The sequence below is a fragment of the Pinus tabuliformis genome, chromosome 5_1, assembly GCF_031772625.1.
Source record: "Pinus tabuliformis cultivar Carrire ecotype Pingquan chromosome 5_1, CPIR1, whole genome shotgun sequence".
Taxonomy (NCBI): Eukaryota; Viridiplantae; Streptophyta; class Pinopsida; order Pinales; family Pinaceae; genus Pinus; species Pinus tabuliformis.
The window spans coordinates 799,176,491-799,197,331 of NC_142305.1; positions in this window are offsets into that span (position 1 = coordinate 799,176,491).

A 20,841-nucleotide genomic window follows, 5' to 3' on the forward strand; every position below is an offset into this window, starting at 1 on the left:
AAGGTAATAGTGTTGATTGATTCAAGAAGTGCCCACAATTTTGTTCATTGTAAGATAAAAAAAGAATTGAATTTCTTCCTATATCTAACACCAGAGTGTCAAGTAATGGCTGCAAATGGAGGAACGATAAATTTCTCTAGAAAGTGCCATAATATCAAGCTATCCATGGGAGAATATGTATTGACTAGCCCAATGATTTCCATTCCAATGGGAGGTGTTGATGTTGTACTAGGAGTCCAATGGCTACAATCCTTGGGTACAATAGATTTTAATTTTCAAGAACTTTTCATGAAATTTTCTACGGAAGGAAAGGAAGTTGAATTAATGGGTATTGGAGGGAATCCAAGAAAGATAATCAGCTCTAACGATATGAAAAAGCTTCTAAAAAAGGAACAAAGAGGTGTAATTGTACAATTATGTTCGCTAGATGTTTCCACATCGAAATCAACTATTTCTCCAGATCTCCAAAAAGTATTGGACAAACATTCCAAGTTATTTGAGACTCACAAAGGTCTTCCACCTATTCGTGACCATGATCATGCTATTCATCTGATTCCAGGAAGTGTTCCTCCAAAAATCAGGCCGTATAGATATTCCTATGCCCAAAAGAGTGAAATTGAATGTATGGTTGCAGAAATGCTAGAGACATGTATAATTCAACCTAGTCAAAGTTCTTTCTCTGCTCTAATAGTATTCTTGCACAAGAAGGATGGATCATGGAACATGTATATGGATTATAGGGAGCTCAACAAGCTCACTATTAAAGATAAGTTTCCCATTCCTGTCATTGATGAATTACTGGATGAATTGCATGGATCAATTTACTTCATCAAGTTGGATCTTTGTTCAGGATATCATCAAATCATAATGAAGAATGAAGACATTCCGAAAACAACATTTATAACTCATGAGGGTCATTATGAATTTTGGTCATGCCTTTTGGCCTTACCAATGCACCTTCTACATTTCAAGGTTTGATGAATTCCATTTTCAAACCCTTCCTTGGAAAATTTGTGTTAGTATTTTTTGATGATATACTAATCTACAACAAGTCTTGGAAGGATCATGTTGAACATGTTGACAGGGTGCTAAAACTATTGAAGGAGAAACAGTTATATGAAAAAAGATCCAAATGTTTCTTTGGAGTAGAAGAGGTGGAATATCTAGGTCATATTGTATCTCATGAAGGAGTTAAGGTAGACCCTAGCAAAATTAAAGCCATTAAGGAATGGAAAATCCCTACATCCATAAAGCATCTGCGAGGATTTCTCGAGTTGAGAGGGTATTATCGCAAGTTTGTTAAGAATTATGAGAGAAAGGCAGCACCTCTAACAACATTATTGAAGAAAGATGCATTTTCATGGACTCCAGAAGCAACAAAGGCCTTCGAACATCTTAAAGAGGCAATGTGCCAAGCACCGGTCTTAGCTACACCGGACTTCACGAAAACCTTTATTGTGGAATGTGATGCTTTAGGAAATGGAATTGGTGTTGTTTTAATGCAATTTGAAAGACCCATTGCTTTTGAAAGTTGTCTGATCAAGGGAAAGTTTTTACACAAAGATATTTATGAGAAGGAAATGTTGGCAATACTACATGCACTGAAGAAATGGCGGCCCTACCTAACGGGAAGAGAATTCAAGGTAAAAACGGATCATGATAGACTTAAATACAATTTTAGAACAAATATTATCCTCTGAAGAGCAACAAAAGTGGGTCACAAAGATATTGGGTTATGACTTTGAAATCGTCTACAAAAAAGGGAAGCAAAATGTGGTGGCAGATGCACTCTCAAGAAAGGATGAGGATGTGGAAGCATTATTGTGCGCCATCTCTATTATCCAAACAGATTGGATAAATGAAGCAAGGGAGGAATGGAAGAATGATGAAGTGTGGGCACGTATTTGAAAGTTACAATAAGATTCTAGTACATTTGATACATTTAGCCGGAAAAATGATTCATTATGGTACAAATATTGCTTATACCTCTGTAAGAATTCCCAACTCAAACAAAAGATTCTTATGGAATTGCACACTTCTCCCTTAGGAGGGCACTCAGGATTTAAAAAACATATCACAGGGTTAAGAAGGAATCTTTTTGGGATGGCCTTAAATCGGATATTCAAAAGTTTGTGGTGGAATGTTTGGTTTTCCAACAAAATAAAGTTGAAACAATTATGACCCTGGGTCTATTACAACCTTTATCCATTCCAAGCAAATGTTAGGAGGAGGGAAAGAGTGTCATCATGGTGGTAGTTGACAGACTTACCAAGTACGCACACTTTTGTGCATTATCACATCCATTTAAAGCCAGTACAGTTTCTACATTATTTATGGAAACAATTCAAAAGCTACATGGAAACCGAAAGATTATTGTAAGTGACAGAGATCCCATTTTCATTGGAAATTTTTGGATAGAATTATTTTCTTGTCTCGGTACTCAGTTAGCTCATAGCTCATCTTATCATCCTCAATCTGATGGGAAAACTGAGATAGTAAACAAAATGTTTGGAAGGATATCTTCGTTTCTTTGTATCTAATAAACAGACACAATGGGTCAAATGGTTTCCTCTGGCTAAATGGTGGTATAAAAATTCCTTTCATATAGCAACAAAAATGACCCCATTTATGGCACTTTATGGATATCAGCCACCATCCATCACATCATATTTAAGAGAAAATTCTAAGGTTCAAGCAGTGGAACATCACATCAAGCATCAACAACAAGTCCTCCAACTCTTAAAGGATAACCTCATGTTGGCGCAGAATAGAATGAAACAACAGGCAGATCAACATCGCAGCAAAAGAAGTTTTGATGTAGGTGATTGGGTATTCCTACAGCTACAACCATGTAAACAAATGTCCCTCAAGCAAGCTAAGAAGGATAATAAATTATCACCAAAGTATTATGGTTCGTACAAGGTGTTGCAAAAGATTTGTACTATGGCATACAAATTGGAGCTTCCTGCAGCTTCTTGAGTGCACCCATTTTTCCATGTTTCATGTTTAAGGAAGGTTATAGGCAACAAGCTCCTAGTTCAAACAATATTGCCAGAACTTGACGAGGAAGGAAAAATTATATTGGAACCGGAAATAGTCATAGAAACAAGAACTCGACAACTACAAAATCGATCAATTTCAGAGTATCTCATCAAGTGGAAGAACTTAGCCACTGAATATTCAACATGGGAGGATGAGAATTTTATACAGAAGCATCCAGAACTACTCAAGCTTTGAGGACAACACTTTTTTGAAGGAGAGGGGCATGTTAGGTCCCTATAATACTAGTGATTACCCCATTATTATTGTAGTTGTATCCCTTATTAATATTGTTGTGCCCCTATTGTCCCCATATTGTTATTACTGTGCCCCATAGAATCCCTCTATTGTTATTTTTGTGCCTTTATATTATTATTGTTAGGTCGGCTGGGTTATATTGTGAATCCTTAGACTCCTATATATAGAAAGGAGGTTTTTTCATTAGAAGTATCAAAGAATTATTCATTTCTGTAATGTAAAGGAGGTTTCCCCCTCGAAGAGGCTAAATTCTAAGGTGTTGATCTATCTTTTCTATCTTTTTGTGAGCTGGTTTCATAACATGTTGTTTTTTTGCATATAAATTGTTAGTGTAAAAGTATTACTTACTATAGTTTCTATGTACTAGAAATTTTTAAATAGACTATTTAATGAGTGTAGCTTCTTGTTGTTGGAAATTTTTTTTTACAGTGCCTAATTTTGAAGGATTTTGTACTAGTGAGCATAATAAGTTTCATCTGAGCTGCATGTATTCATGGGTGCAATCTTATGTTTTAATGGTTGTAGAAAACAACTAGTGTGTCCAATTTTGGCAATTCCATTGTTTTATTTGGCACTTTTTGAAGAATAATATGCTTTTGAATTTGTAATAGTGGTTTCTCTTGCTGCAACATTCATTATATGAGTCTCATGATTGAAGCATTGGCTTAAAAACTGGGATTGGGTATTTTAGTTAATGAATACGGAAATTTTGGTTGGGTCAATATATTTTGTGATTCCATTTTACAAACATATCATATTTATTAGATTTACTGATGAAGAGAGGCATATTATTCCCTCAATTATCTCATTATAGGTAGGATAATACTCATACACTTATGTGTGATTTTTGTAATAGAAGAATTATAGTTTTGTGGTTATGATATCAAGAGTGAATAAGTGGATCTTATTTACCATAATATAGGAGATCAAAAAGGTTGATCTAGCTTAGTGCTTGCAAATGCCATTATGGCGGAATTTATTTCCAGTCTTACTTAGAGCTCATGTATACGTATGAAAAGAGAACATGCTGTCATATTTTAAATTGGGAAGTATATTGGCTACATAAGGGATATTATTATTATTATGTCATTTAGAAACTTATGAGAGAAAATGAATTCTTTCTTATATTCCCTTATATTTTTTTAAGACAAACTACTAGAAATGTGATAAAGGAAAAGGATGTGCTTGAGAATTTGGGGATTAAACCTGAGCATGTAAATGACTTGATTGTCAATGGGGGAATCAGATATGTGGAGTGGATGCATTGTTGCATATATGTTTAATGCATCATTATTAATGTCATATGGACCTACAAGCCATCTTCACTAGCTGAAATTGTATTTACCAAGAAAAATATTGGCCTAATCTAAACTATAGTATGATGACCTTAGTGTGTATGCATTGGGAATATGTAAAACATGTAAGGTAAGATTCAATTGACATGATTATTGAGTTTGTCATGTTAATTTTGACTACTTTCTTACCTACACTAATGGAAACTTAATAGAAGCTACCTTGAAGGATGTCACTTTTAACTGTGAATATAGATTCAAGAGTAATGTATGTGCATTAATTTGATGTGTTAAAATATGATTTGGAAATACATTCTTAATGAGTAAGAATGGAAGTCTTATGATTTATTTGACATGATTTTGTGTGGTTTGGTTTGACATTATGCATCAAATAACTTGAAATTACTCAAATACTAGGTTGAGATATGACCTTCCTAATAGACAAGAGGCTTAAATGACTAATGCATGAAGGGTCATGGAAACAATTTTAAGGAACAATTGAAGGTTATGTTTTCTTTAATTTATATATGGGTGTGGAATCCATACTAGCATATATCTAGTATGGGTATGGAATCCATACTAGCATATATCTATGAGAAAATGTATGGGTGTGGAATCCATACTAACATATATCTATGAGCTAAGTAATGAGGTAAGGTATGGATGTGGAATCCATACTAACATATATCTATGAGATAAGTGTTTCTCCTAGTTAGAATGAACAAAAATATTTTGGTGGAATCTCATAGACACGATTAGGGATTATTGATTATGTGTAATTAAAGTTAAATGGATAGAGATTCGTATCATGAATTTGCTTGAGATTTAAATCCATTATTTTATTTTTATTAGAAATGAAGATAATAAGATTGGTATACTGAACACCATTAGGTGGTTTATAATGTTTGGAATAATTGATTTTGATATATGGAGTCAAGTGTGAACTAGGTATCTATCCTTTAGTATTGTAATTCGTTTGTATGTGCTGGATTTAGGTAGAATTAAAATGATTTTCAAATTCTTGAAATGTAGAAAAATATTATTGTGATAAGTGGATGAAATATCTTTCCTATTGGCCTAAGACAAATTAAGTCTAGGAAAGCCATAATAGTCTCCTTAATGATATTTTCAATTGCATATTAGTTCAATTATATTTAACCAAATTAATTAGAGAAATTATGTGGATTGAACTCATGAACTGCTATAAACTATTGTTAGTTAGGGGATTGATTCAAAAATCATATTGTTTATGAACTTGATGAACTGCTTTCTTGGAATTTGATTAACTTGTAAATTGTTAAGAGAATAACATGTTTAGAAGATAAGAATTTTATGTGGTGAGAAATTAGTTTTATTTAAACATAAATAAAAATGTATGTGATTAATGAAGAGCTTATTTGAGTTCTTGTTTTACAAGAATATATGCTTGTGATCCTTTTAGATGGAGAAATGGAACGAGAATGAGATCAAATTTTAATGAATTAAAATTCTTGCATGATTTATAAGCCTAAGATGATTGTATTATATGTGGAATGGAAGAGATTTATGGATTTAGGAATTTTGTGCTTGGATTTATAGTTGTATGAGTAGTTAGTAATCCTACAAAAAGGTTAGAATATTTTGAGAGGTAGTAAAAAAATAAAATAAAAAACTTATCTTTAGGCTAGAAGTGCCTTTATTAATAATAGTCTAATTCTTATTTAAAATCAACAAAATTCTTTATAGTTTGAGAAATGTATGGTTTTCATAGCTTATTTTTTTGTGAATGTACTAATAGTAAGGAATAAGACATAAAACCACATGAATTGATTAATTATTGAATAGAAATCATGAGTTATTTTATAGTGGGCAAACAAGTTGACTTACAGTTATCAAGATAGATTCAATAATATAGATATTGTGTTTGTATAATTACGAGAGTTGTTCTAGATTACAAGCCACTTTCAAAAAGATATATTTAATTGCTTTTGCAATGAAAAACTTCTAACTGAGTCATTCATAATTGATTTTCATGTAAGAGAAGTGAATAATAATGAAGAGTATGGGAATTAAAGGAATAGTCTATAATATAAAAATGGGTCAATGAGGACTATATAGAACCTTAGCTTATATATATATATATATAGATAGATATATATATATATCTGTGTGTGTGTCTGTCTTGAACCTCAAATTTTGATTTTTCCTAAAGAGTAAACATTTAGTAAAAACTGTAGGTAGATCTTAAAGATTTTTATTGCAAGGTTCCTTATGGAATGAAAAATTGAAAACTTGGATTGAGAATACATAAATGAAGTGGGATATAAGAGTGGGTTATATATATGACATGCTTTGTTGCGTAGGTTCAATGGATATTGTATATGGATGATTTGATGCTTCTTGTATGAAAATTTGATTGTGAGATGGGATAGACTATCATCGTTGCTTATACAACTAATGTGGGAGTTATTTGTGAGTTGGAAAGTTCAATTTTTCTATAGAAGCCTAAGAGAACAACATGGGAAATATTATTGAATTCTTCATGAATTAGATAAGGAGAAGACAATCATTTGTAATATGATATCATTGTCATATCATTATATCTAGATATAATATTCTTGATTAAATGATTTTTTGATATAGTACGTATTGTAGTGTATGTTAAAATCTATAAAGTATGTCATAACTATAGATGGTACTTGATTAATAATGGTATTTTTGGTCTTCATGGACAACTTGATTGGATTTTAGAAAGATATATATAAAATATATCTATATATCTATGTATAGTTATCCAACAACTATAAGAAATATTTGAGACAAGTTTAATCCAAGAGGGGGAGTTTGTAGTGTCCCACCTTGGAAAGGTTAGCTTTGTGACACTTAGAGAGGGTGATTTTGATACAATGATATAATATTATGCACGATAGACTTATGTACATGCTTATATACTATAGACCTCGTTTGGGTCACCTAGTTATTGTGTCTTATGACAATACTTATGGTTGTTAGTATAAGAACTGATTTTGTTTAAGAGCATATTATAAATGTTTTCTCTTTTGGAATCTTAGTTTGGACATAGGCATATGATAGTGATGGTGATCCAATATTGAGACACATAGATCCATGGATTATCATGCTTATGTGAAACATATGGTTAATTACGATTTATGGATGACATATGATTTGTAAGATTATATATTCATAATCTTGTACTACGCAGGATGTGGCAGGGGACTTGGTTATTTGTAAACCTTGATTCCCAAATTATAAATGACTTTGGAAGTCATGATACATGGTTTGAATGATTATATATTATTAATCTTGTATTGAGCAAGATGTGGCAGGGGCCATGGTTATTTACAAACAAGGATGCTCAAATTATAAATGATTGTGGAAGTCATGATACATGATTTTTATGATTATATATGCTTAATCTTGTATTGAGCAGGGGATGACACAGGAAGTGGTTATTTGAAAAAAAGGATGTTCAAATTATAAATGGTTGTGTAAGTCATTTCTCCATAACCAAAATGACTATGGAAGTCATGCACAATCTTTGGTAAAATATGAATAAGTTAATTATGAAATTCATTTGATTCTTTTGATCTATGAGATTGTGATTTGTGCAGGTCTTGGAAAAAGCCCTTACTAGTGAACCATCAGATGGGTATGAGCTCACAATTAGTACCTTAAGGTGAAGTGCGACATTTCAAAGTAGAGTAGATTATAAGCCATGGAAATTAGGGCGTGGAGTCCTAAATCCATGAAATATAAAGACGTGGATTCTTGGATCAATAATAAAAGGATAAGGGAGAGGAGCCCTAAATCCATGAAATATAAAGATGTGGAGTATTAGATCTATAATAAAAGGATTGGGACATGGAGTCCAAATATTTAAAAGATCAAGGTGTGGAATCTTGGATCCCTGGAGTAGATAAGGGCGTGAAGTCCTCAATATACTAAGTCACATAGATTTATGCAATAGGGATGTGGAATCCTTGTTCTGTAGGAATAAAAATACCACTCATGGGTAGCTGAGGGATGAATTTTATTAATAAAATCTCATTTCTGGCAATCCTGGAGTGACTTTCTAAAAATAGAAAGTCATGCATTAAGGGAATTTTAAGGTCTAAAATGGGCCTCCTAAGAAAAATGTACAACCAAAATAAAATTTATAAGAACTAATAGTATACAAGATGATGATGTCAACCATGGGGAATGATTCACCTTTTTTGGAGTAAAAAAGTAAAAGGATTAAAAAATAATCAAATAATAAAATTGTTTTCTCAACTGATATTTTCAACTTATCTCCCTAAGGTTTTACTCAAATTTCAAGTGGGATTACTTGTTGGATGAAAAATTTAATTCCTCATTAAAGGAGTGCCAATGTTGCATACTTTCAATGAACTCTGCTACACGAAAAATGAGAAATAAATGAAAAAACATGATTGCAATCATGCTTTTCATGTATTTCTCATTTTTCATGTAGCAAGGTCCATTAAAAGTTGCAACATTGGTACTCCTTGGATGACAAATTAAATTATGCATCCAACAAGTGTTTCCACTTGAAATTTGAGTAAACCCATAGGGAGATAAGTTAAAAATATGAGTTGCAAAAATAGTTCTTTATTTTTTCTCTTTAAAATTTAATGATATAATTTAATCTTATTTTATTATTTCCACTATTATTTTATAATTTCCTTACGAGGCCCATTTAGACTTTAAAATTCCCCTAATATCTAGCATCTCAAGTATGATTTTCCAAAATAGTAAATCACCTTCAATCAATGGGTAATCAAGTATAGTTGAAGGAAAATCACTTATCATTAATCAATCCTAATGGCTCAATATTGACTTAATCCTCAATATTATTAATATTACTATTATCTTTTACGATACTATGATCTTGTTATTAAAAGGAAATTACAAGTCACCTTCATCTGCTCAATTACTTCACACCTCTCTCTCTAACTCTCTCTCTCTTTTAGTAATACATTACACTCTTTTTTATGCACTCATCAAAGAATGGCATATTACTCTTACACTCATTAAAGACATGTCATAAAATATTCCTCTTACGCTCTCTTTAATGCATATGTTACACTCTCCTTAGCTAAGGCATGCATACCTCTCCTTAATGACATGAGTTACACTCCTGTAAATGGAATACAAGGCATGCATATTACTCCTATTTTATGAAAATAATTTGTTTCTCCTCCTATATATGTGTCTCATGTATTTTGGCTTGGGAGAGGTGCATTATGATACAAAGAGTTGGAGATATATATATATATATATATATATATATATATATATATATATATATATATATATATATATATATATATATATATATATATATATATATATATAAGAGTGATAAACTTGGAGAGTAGCCAATTTCTTTCGAAATGAATTTGAAATTCCTAAACTAATATACTAAGTATCTCTACTTGGTGGAACTGGTTGTGAGTGGTATTGGCAGGAAGTGAAACTTGTCTTCCTCATCTTGCCTTGTATATCTCTCTACTATTATATTTTGGTACTGCTTTTGAGCTCTTATAGCTCAGGGTTCTAGGGGGAGAAATTCCCCCTGGATACAGTTGGGTGGATAATTGGATGGTTCAAATGAGTTTCTTAAGGGATCAAAGATGGATCATATTTTTAGGGACTGGAGTTGAATATCACTTCAAGTATAAATTTCATTGTCCCAGAATTGTAGTATAGCTTTAGCATAAAATAAAGGATAGAAATTTAAATTGTTGTAATCATCTAATTTTTGTTTAAGCTTATGTTATCTGGAATCTTATTGGCTAGTTCAAAAGGAAGAATAAGAGTGGTCTACATGTATGACATTTAGATATAAAGATGTTATGGAATTATTATTGGTGCAATTTATTGTACTAACCTTGCTATTGTAGCATTTGAGAAAGGAAATCCAAATATTACTGAAAGTAATTGCAATAGATAAATTCTAAAGGATTTGGGTAAGATTTTTATGAGTTATGGTTTTGTTTCATCTAATTAGAGGCATGTTTTCAAAATGGTTTCAGGATATTTTTCAAATTGTTTGACAAATTCCATGAATGGGAAACACTATTATTCTTTTGTAATCAATATGCATGGATAAGTGTTAACTTGCATCCTACGAGAGTAGGAAATGGATGCATACCCAAAACATACCTAGAGGACTCACTAGTTCAGTCCTTAAAATGAAAATGAAAAAAAATGATGGCAGCCAAGAGTTTCAAAGTGAACCATTGAGGTAATTTTCAATCATTATGTATTACAACAGTTCATGGTTCTTTCCATGTGTTTGTAAGAATGATTAAATGAAAATAACGTTTCATGAATCTCAAAGCCCTCAATCCACTTACAGTGGATGAAATGATTTCGAAAAGCATTTAAACAATACACAAGTAATTATAATTTAATTATATGTTGTTATTTATTTGGCATACTTGTAGATTCAAGCTTGCATGTCATATGTTTGAAAGAATTTGTAAATAAAATTCCTGGAATCAACATATTTGCTATGTTTTAAATAATGCATCTTTGTGTGGTTTCGTAATTATTTAGGACAACATCAGGGGGTATTCGTGCCATTAGGACATGTAACCCTTGATTTTATTCCAAAAAAATCATTTTTAGAACAAATATTGTAAATTTGGGCAATTTTGCAGATTGATGATGCCAAATATGTTCACTTGTTATCAATTTTTTTATGAAAGACTAAGATTATTTAGTCGCTATTTGAAGTTAAAATTATTAATTTTATGAGACAAATAGGTTGAAGAAGAATCTTAAACTCATTGCTTCCAAGTGTTTGACAAAATGCCTCAATGGCTTTTGGTTGCATGCTTGCAAAGTGTTTGTCAAAAGGCCTCAATGGTTGTAGATTGCATATTTACAAAGTGTTTGTCAAATGGCTTGAATGGTTGTAGTTTTGTGCATATAAATTGTTAGTGTAAAATTATTACTTAATATAGTTTATATGTACTAGAAATTTATAAATAGACAATTTAATGGTTGTATCTTCTTGTTGCTGGAAACAATTTTACAGTGACTAATTTTGCAGGATTTTGTGCAAGTGAGCATAATAAGTTTCATCTGAATTGCATGTATTCATGGGTGCAATATTATGTTTTAGTGGATGTAGCAAACAACTAGTATGCCTAATTTTTGCAAGTCCACTATTTTATTTGGCACTTTTTGAAGAATAATATGCTTCTAAATTTGTAACAGTGTTCATTCTCATTGCAACATTCATTGTACGAGTATCATGATTGAAGCATTGGCTTAGTAACTAGGATTGGGAATTTTAATTGATGAATATGGAAATATTGTTGGGTCAATATATTTTGTGATTCCATTTTACAAACATATCATATTTATTAGATTTACTGATGAAGAGAGGCATATTCTTCCCTCAATTTCCTTATTATAGGTAGGTTAATACTCATACACTTATATGTGATTTTTGTAATAGAAGAATTTTAATTTTGTGCTTATGATATCAAGAGTGAATAAGTGGATCTTATTTAGCATAATCTCAGAGATCAAATAGGTTGATCTAGCTTAATTCTTGCACGTGGCATTATGGTGGAATTAATTTCTAGTCTTACTTAGAGCTCATGTATAAGTATGAAAAGAGCAAATGCTATCATCTTTTAAAAATGAGAGGAAATGTGTTTTGGAATTTGTTTTAAGGGAAATTTAGCCCTAACTTCTTATCTGATATTCTTACATTGAAATAGATGAAGGAACATGATTACATGATAGCTAAGTTCGTAATGTTACATATAAAACTTAATAAATAAAAATTGAGTTCTGGTGATTAATGTGACCTCTAATTATCTATATTATTGATGGTCGGTAAGGTGGGACCTTACACTCTTCGTGTGCCATTCTCATGAGGTCTCCCTGGTAGGTAGTCGAGAGCAAACTGGTCTTATGGCTTGAATGGCTAGAGGGATTTCAATTACCAACAGACCGCCTACCTCCATGTTGGAAAATGAGCAATGATGCCTATCGCAAGATCTCACATGATTAATGACTACCGCTTGCCTATGGTTAGGGAACGGAAGAAGGGGAACACACTTGACATACCCCAACTAACGAAAGTAGAAGACCCTGCTTTCTCTACATGCAATGGAGAAGAAGTTTCTGATTTATTTAATCCCTTTCTGAATTTGCTTCCAAGAAGCTTGCATTATTTTGAATAATTTGAAGGATATCAACACAGGAAATGAAGAGGCTCGCTACTAACTTCCACAACTATTCCCACTTATTAGATGGTTTTCTACAAAGCATAAGCCATAAAGGAATTTCACAACACAAGATAAACACGAAGGAGGGGTTCTAGTTTGTTGCACTAGGTTTTGTTATTCAATCATTTCAATGTTTTAGATTTGATTATCCATTCTGAATTGTAATTGTAATACCGAATTGTAACTGTAATATCAGTCTCCAATCCCATGGTTGAGTGTATTTCAATCATCTAACACCAAAATCAATGACACACAACCACACAGGTGAGAGGGGAGTTCCTCTTAGAGGGAACACCTTATGACATAAATATTAATTTTAAATTATATTTCCCGTGTCATGGTGGGGTGATGAAATGACATCCCATCACTAGCCTACTCATTAGAGAGGGGAGGTATGGCCATCCCACCTCCATTCTTCACATGCACAGTCATGAGAGTGTACTGCACACTCTTCAACATAATGAAACATTCATTACGTCCCTCCATTTGGGACACTTTGATGGCCTACTATATAGGAATATTCTTCCATTTAGGATATGATTTCTCTCAGTTTTCCCCACCACCCTTCCTTTGTACACCCAGAACCTGTAATTTCCCTCCACAATGCCAGCCTTTGGCTCTCCCTCTATGATTTCCATCACTCTTTCAATGGTTGGTCTAGGTCCTTTAGACCTTGGTCCCCCTTCCATATCCTCTGAAGAAACTCAACTCTATTTTAATATCACCGTATTTGCACCTAAACCTTAAGGTATTCATTGATATTCGCTACGATCTTTGGTTCACATAACAGCATGGTGTAGTGAACTACTTCAATGCATAAGGAAACACATATCAAGTCCTGCAAAATTCCATACAATCGATCATCAATTCTTGGGTTTACGGTTAATTGCTATACTATTAGCTCTATACCATTTGTTATCATAGTTTTCAAGGAGGCTCGATGAAGGTTTTCAGGATATTCTATCTGTATTGGGTTTGTCTTTCCTCCTCTAGTATTTTCCTTTTTCTCTTGGTTCAGCCTGTCATTTACTTACACCTAATGTGGATTTAAAACACAATGTCCTCATATGGGTTCTCTCTATCTCAAATATCTCCTACACTGAGCATTGTAGTGTCCCCCACTCTTAACTACTCATGTTGTTTAGATGAATATTGTAGTTAGATCCCTCAATGTATTATTTATAATCAATTACCCTCCTACTTTTCATCATTCTCACCCTTCTTTCGCTCCTATTTACATTGTGGCCTCACCCTTATACATGTTTTTCACTATGGTGTGCCAAAGAGGCCACAAATGCCAAGGTGCAACAAGCAAAGTAGAGGGAAGTTCTCGAGCCCTCCTCAAGGCCCATAATGTAGCTCAACGCTTCTATATTTACACTCATGAATCTATCTAGCAAGAAACATTCCATGAAAATGCTAAGGTTCATGCAAACTAATAATAGTTCAAGAACGTTGAAGTTCTTACCTTGATTGCTAAGTAGGTGCCTGACCCAAGCCATACCCGAGGGTGCCAAAACCAATATCTCAGCACAATTGAGTTATACTGGAATATCAAATCCTTACTCAGCAAGGTTCTTCAGAATGCAATGAAGCGAAGAGGAAAATCCTGATGTAGCTTGATGAGCTTAAATAGTATCAGCATGACCTAAGATTGAAACACGAAGACATGGTTTTTCGTTTCACAAAGATTGAATCCCTCCTGCATAAGGGAAAAGGACCTTCCTCCCCTGGAACACTTGGTGAGCCAATTAAGCTTTCCACCTTAATGTCAATTCGCAGACCAACTGGAACAAGACTAACAACTATGTAACCATACTTTCTAGATAATAGAATGTTATGAAATTTATCAATAAAAATAAATTATATATAAATATATATATATATATATATATATATATATATATATATATATATATATATATATATATATATATATATATATATATATCTATATATATAAAATATGATTTATTAACAAATTTTATTGATAAAATTAATTATATTAATATTATTTTTTTAAACTAATATTTTTATTAATTTTTTAAATTAAAATATTTATATACAATTTTATTTAACAAAACTATATGCAAAAATTAAATTTTCATTTATTTTCTTCTATATAAATTAATTTCTCTTTCCATTCTTTATATATATATATATAGATATATACCTATGGACATTAAACCTTAAATCTCATAACTTACATAATAATCTATAACATCGCAATTTCCAATCAAACTACTTTCCATAAACTGGAAGTTCTTTATAATTTTAAATATTCAGTGATTTTTCTCCCACATAAATCAATTAGTTATTTAATTCTAACCCATTATTTTTTTGTCATTAAAAAATAACATTTCAAGTTATCATTCAATTCTACCCGCATTATATTTTTATCATTGAAAGATAACATTTTAAGTAAAATGTTAAAGGAAATTCAATATCTTTATTTTTAGGTCCTCCATGTTGTTTGATTTTTAATATATTTATTATTTTAATTTTTTTAAATATCCGAAATATATTTTAATATAATTTAATTATATTTTAAATTAAAATTTAAAATATTTTAAACTCTAATTTCTTTTAATTCAAAAAAAAGTATAAAGGAATAATATTGATATCATATTATTAAAATAATTTATTAATATATAATTTCCGTCGATGGGCATGAGGCCCTAGGCATAGGGTGGTTTAAAATATCATACCCACCACCTTGATAGAGGAAATGAATGAATTCCATTAAGGAATGGCATGGTGTGGCCACCCCTGTGTGTGCAATCAAATGGGAGATGAATTTATCATGGTGCCTTGTCTTTGTGATAAGGGTAATCTAGGGTAGGCATCACTAGTATTGGCGGCTCTACTACTAAGAAATGTTTTGGTTATCCATTGCAATGAGGGGATTCGAGCTTAACTCTAGGGAAGTCAACATCTCAAATGAAAAAGGAGGCCTTTGTCAACATGGAAACCATTTTTAGCTTCCATTGCAGTGAGGGGATTCGGGCTTAACTCTAGGGAAGTCAGTATCTCAAATGAAAAAGGAGGCCTTTGTCAACATGGAAACCATTTTTAGCTTGCTGAAATGGAGCATGAGTATGGATTTTCTGAATTACTAACTAGTTGTTTTGCTATTGGAGATATAGCATTTGACAAGGAGGAGTTACGAGGATTGGAAAGAAGAGAAAGGGTGTAATAACCTAGGCTACATGAAAGAAATACTATGGTCATTAAGTTTGTTTTTATCTCTTGAAGCATTAATGTCTTTTACTATATGATAATGATTCAGGCTACAAAGGCTAGATTACAATTGGTTACCTAATTAGTGAGCAATTAGGATTTCTGACATGTTAACAAAAATAAATTGTTTGAAATTGATAAAGAAACAGTTTCCAAGAAACAGTGACCCCTCTACCTAGAAAGGGAAATATAGAGGGGGGAAGAGGAGAAAAAAGGATCACAGAGCTAGGTGGAATAAACTAGTGGGAAAATTGCTCAAACACAGTCAAAAGAAAGTACAGAACTTGAGGTTGGATAGTGAATCCTGAGGCCCAAGGTACTGACTGTAGTTAGATATAATCCAGTTGTAAAGGAGAGAAAGTGCTCAAGGGAGAGTCTGGACATGATTTCCAGGCTCATGGCTGGGAGGAGAGACTTTCCAGATAACTTTGGAATTTTATGCTGATAAGTTAATCAGATAAGTAATATAGCTTTTATTTAAGCAATGATGATGATAGATTAATAGAAAAATTCTTGCTTCCAGTAATAGGGTAGCTCATTATATGGATTATAGGAAATTTACTTCAAATAGTAATAGAGTAAATTAAAAATAAATTTTTCCTTACTACCCTAACATAATAATTCAGATGCTCAGTATAGAAGCAGAAAGAAATTCATGTCATAGGAATGAGTGTAACTATACAGTAAAGCTGTAAGGCTAGCAAATCATGAAGCCCCAAATGAGCATTCGGTTCCTATTATTCTAGACAAAAAAATGCATTTGTATTCTCGAAAAGAAATTGTATTATTTTTGATAGAATAAATTGTATTTTTAAGCTGTAACAGAGGAATTCCTCCCGTCAAGTGGAGTGAGTAAATGTCTTAGTCAATCACTCAAGAGAAAGAGATTTCGCTTTAACATAGCATAAAAGAAATAGCTAGGTGACTCCTCAAGCATAGACATTTACATAAATGATTTAACAAATGAATTAAATCGAAAATGAAGATACTAACAAATATTCCAGAATAATCATATAAACCCTTTCATAGTCGGTTAATGAAAACTGTGTAGTTATAATTTCTAACATCTTATCTCCAATAAGTACAGTAAAGCTTATCTCCAACATCTTACAGTAGCAGGGTGTGGTGGCCTATATACATATAACCAAATGGAGGTAAAACCCAGAAGAGGGAAAAACCCTCGAGTTTGTATCACATCGAAAACTGACTATTCCGGCGGAGTTCTGTACTCATTAACTTACAGAAAAAACAAAGATTAAATAGCCTTCTGAATCCAACAAGAAAAGCAACATTATAGACTTTGCAACCATGAAAATTACAGAAATGGCAGTTAACTATTTATGAAGTCTTCGGGATAAAAGATAAGAACTAGGTAGGTTCCGGTAGAAACTCTCTACCAAGAAATTATTCGCATACATCTAAACCATAGGAATCAAACTGGGTGAGCTTCAGTGAGTAGTTTCCAACCTGTAGACAGTCGAGTAGGGTATCAATCCTCATAACCTTGGAGAGCGTGGGACTGACTCCATAAGAACCCTGGTAAAGGCAACACGTTACCTGCAACATCATAAATATATCATTATCTAAACTATGTCTTCTATTAAAGAAATCATCTAAAGACCAGAGCAACCAAGATTAAAATCTCACCTGAGCACTAGAGGATCCATTAAGGAGCAGTATGCCTACAAAAGAAAGCATCACCTATGTATAAGTAGTATGGGGAAATAAGTTGACGTGTAAAATGATTCCAAATAATGTAAGCTCGCCTTCCTGGAGTCGGAACTGAAACTCGTTAAACCTTGATGAAGCAGAGAAGCCATGTGATGCCCCTGAACTTGGAGGGTTACCTGATAAGCCATTACAATCTATGAGGTAGTAAAGCAGGTAAGAGAAGTAACTGTTATGTAAAAGCCTATACAAAGAGGTTAAGTGGTCCATTACCTCCCTGAGTAGGATGGCCAACCAACACCATAACTCTTGATAGACAAGTTGCAAAACCAATTGAAGACCTGCTGGACGAATTCGTTGTAGAGCGACCAAACCATTAGCCATCCGAATGCAAATGACCTTCCATCTGGTCGAAGGCGGTGGGTGGAGTTGTTGGAACAACCCTAAACCCTCTCCACCATTGGATTCCTCCAGACAGATCGATGGATGCAACCAAGAATAGGTGTCGTGCTAATGCATCAACGATGAATAGGTGCCTACCAGAGAACAACCCCAAATCACACCGCATGGAGAGACATACCCAGTGCTTTTACACTGTAGTAGGGTGACGGGCTTAATTCCCCGAGTGAGGCCATGTGCCTCTTTAATACATGACAGATACCATAACACAGGTTGTATGGAATTAATAACATATATAAAATCAATCAAATGTGTCGTTGAAAACCTCACTGCCACCTTGGCATATTAAATAATCAATGTAATAATTCGTAAGTTTAGGCCTTGTTAATTTTTTTTTATTATTATTATGTCCTGTGTAATGTTTAGGATGTTACAAATGGTATCAGAGCTCAGGTTCATACACTGAGACTCTTTGGGATATATATATATATATATATATATATATATATATATATATATATATATATATATATATATATATATATAATTTTTTTTTATTATTATTATGTCCTGTGTAATGTTTAGGATGTTACAAATGGTATCAGAGCTCAGGTTCATACACTGAGACTCATTGGGATATATATATATATATATATATGCAATGACTGTAATTTCTTTAATTTAACTAAATAAAATATATATGTGAACATAGAGACTTCCTCAATACAAAAAGGTAGAATGCGGAGGAGCCCAATTCTCCAGAACTAGCTTATGTGAATGCTAACCCTGACATTTGGATACAACTGGGTGAGGAAACTCGTCAAGCTAATGCAGTTTTACTCAAAACAATTCAACAATTGCATCTTGAGATGAAAAATTTAAGAATGGATAATGAACAAATACATTTGGAACATGAGAGGATTCTCAGACGGCTATCAAATCAACAGAACCAATAACGTCCATACCCGAGTGCTCGAGACAGAGTGAAGATCTTGATGGCTCAGCATGGTGAGGAAAATGCTGAGTCAGTTGAAATACATGGGGAGGGCGAAGAGGGACGCTCAGAAAATGTTTCCAACCAGCACAATACAAAAAGACAGATATCTGAATTACATGGAGAATTCAAAAATATTAAATCGTCACTCTTTGAAGGGGAATCTGAAGCGGTAGTGAAAGCTTTTTTAATTGATATGAGAAAATATTTTTAGATTTATGAGTACACCGATAAGCTGAAGGCACAATTGGAAGTTTATCAGTTAAGGGTTAAGGTAACCCTTTGGTGGGAAGAAATCAAAACAATAAGGAAAATTGACAAGGAACATGTGACATGGAACAAATTCCAAAAACATTTCAAAGATAAGTATTTAACTGAACATTATTATGGCAAAAAAGCAAAGGAATTTCACAAGTTAAGATTGGGAACCTTAACAATGTATGAATATGTGGCACGATTCACCTCCTTACTATGCTATGTGCCTTATATATAGGAGGAAAAGGCCAAGATTCAACGTTTCATTAGTACCTTATGAAATTTTATGAAGGAGAAACTTGAGTTTGACTACCCCAAAACAATGGATGATGTAGTGTAGAAAGCCCGCATATGTTACCATCAAATGAAACAAAAAATGAAGTGTCTAAAGGAGGGTCAAAAAGGAAGGGAAGGAGCCTGATTCCAAATAGACACATAGAATTTTGTAATGGCAGAAATATACAGCAAAAACCTCTCAGTAAATTCCTAGTAAGTAATTCACCCAAAGCTGCTTATTCTGAAACCAGAGAGTCAGAAGGAGTTGGTAGATTTGTTAATGACCAGCAGTCAAAACCGCCGCTGCAATGCTGGGGATGCGGAGAAACCCACTATTACAAAAATTGCTTGCATAAGCAAGGACAAAACAACTATCAAATATGAAGGAAGCATCCACGGTTGGAGAAGTGGCAAGGAGCATGCCCAGGATCAACATTGCTCTGGATGATCATCAGGTAGAATATCAGCTAACCACAATCAAATGTGAAGGTATGATTGCTAAGCAACTTGTCTCTGTTTTGTCTGATTCAGGTCCTAGCTTAAGCTATGTTAGTCCTAAGGTGGTAGAAAAGTGTCTACTCCAGAGAAGTAAGCTTCTGAAACCATGGATGTTTCAATTAGCCACCGTGACAAAAAGAAGGGTAGTTGCAAAAAAAAACGTTGTCCCTTAACAATTTCAAGACAATCCATTCACCTGGACCTTAACATACTTCCTTTGGGTTCATACAACATTTTAATTGGGATGGATTGGTTGGAAAAGTGTTGGTCCCTAGTTGACTATAAGAAGAAAACCATCAGTTTTATCATAGAATCAGGACAAAGGAAGGAACTTCAAGGAATCAAGACAAATACCAAGCCATGTCCTATTACTGCTAGTCAACTAGGAAGGTGTATTAGGAAAGGCTGTCAAATATATGTTGTTCAACTGGGATTGAACAACACCAAAATCAAAATGACTTCTTTGGAAAATATCCTTTTCATTCAGGAATTTGATGATGTATTTCTAGAATCCATTCCTATATTACCACCCAAGCGTGATATTGATTTCACCATCGAACTAATTCCAGGTGTAGCACTATCTCCAGGGCCCCTTATTACATGAGCATAACTGAATTGACAAAACTCAAAATGTGGCTCTAGGATCTCATGGATAAATAGTACATCTGCC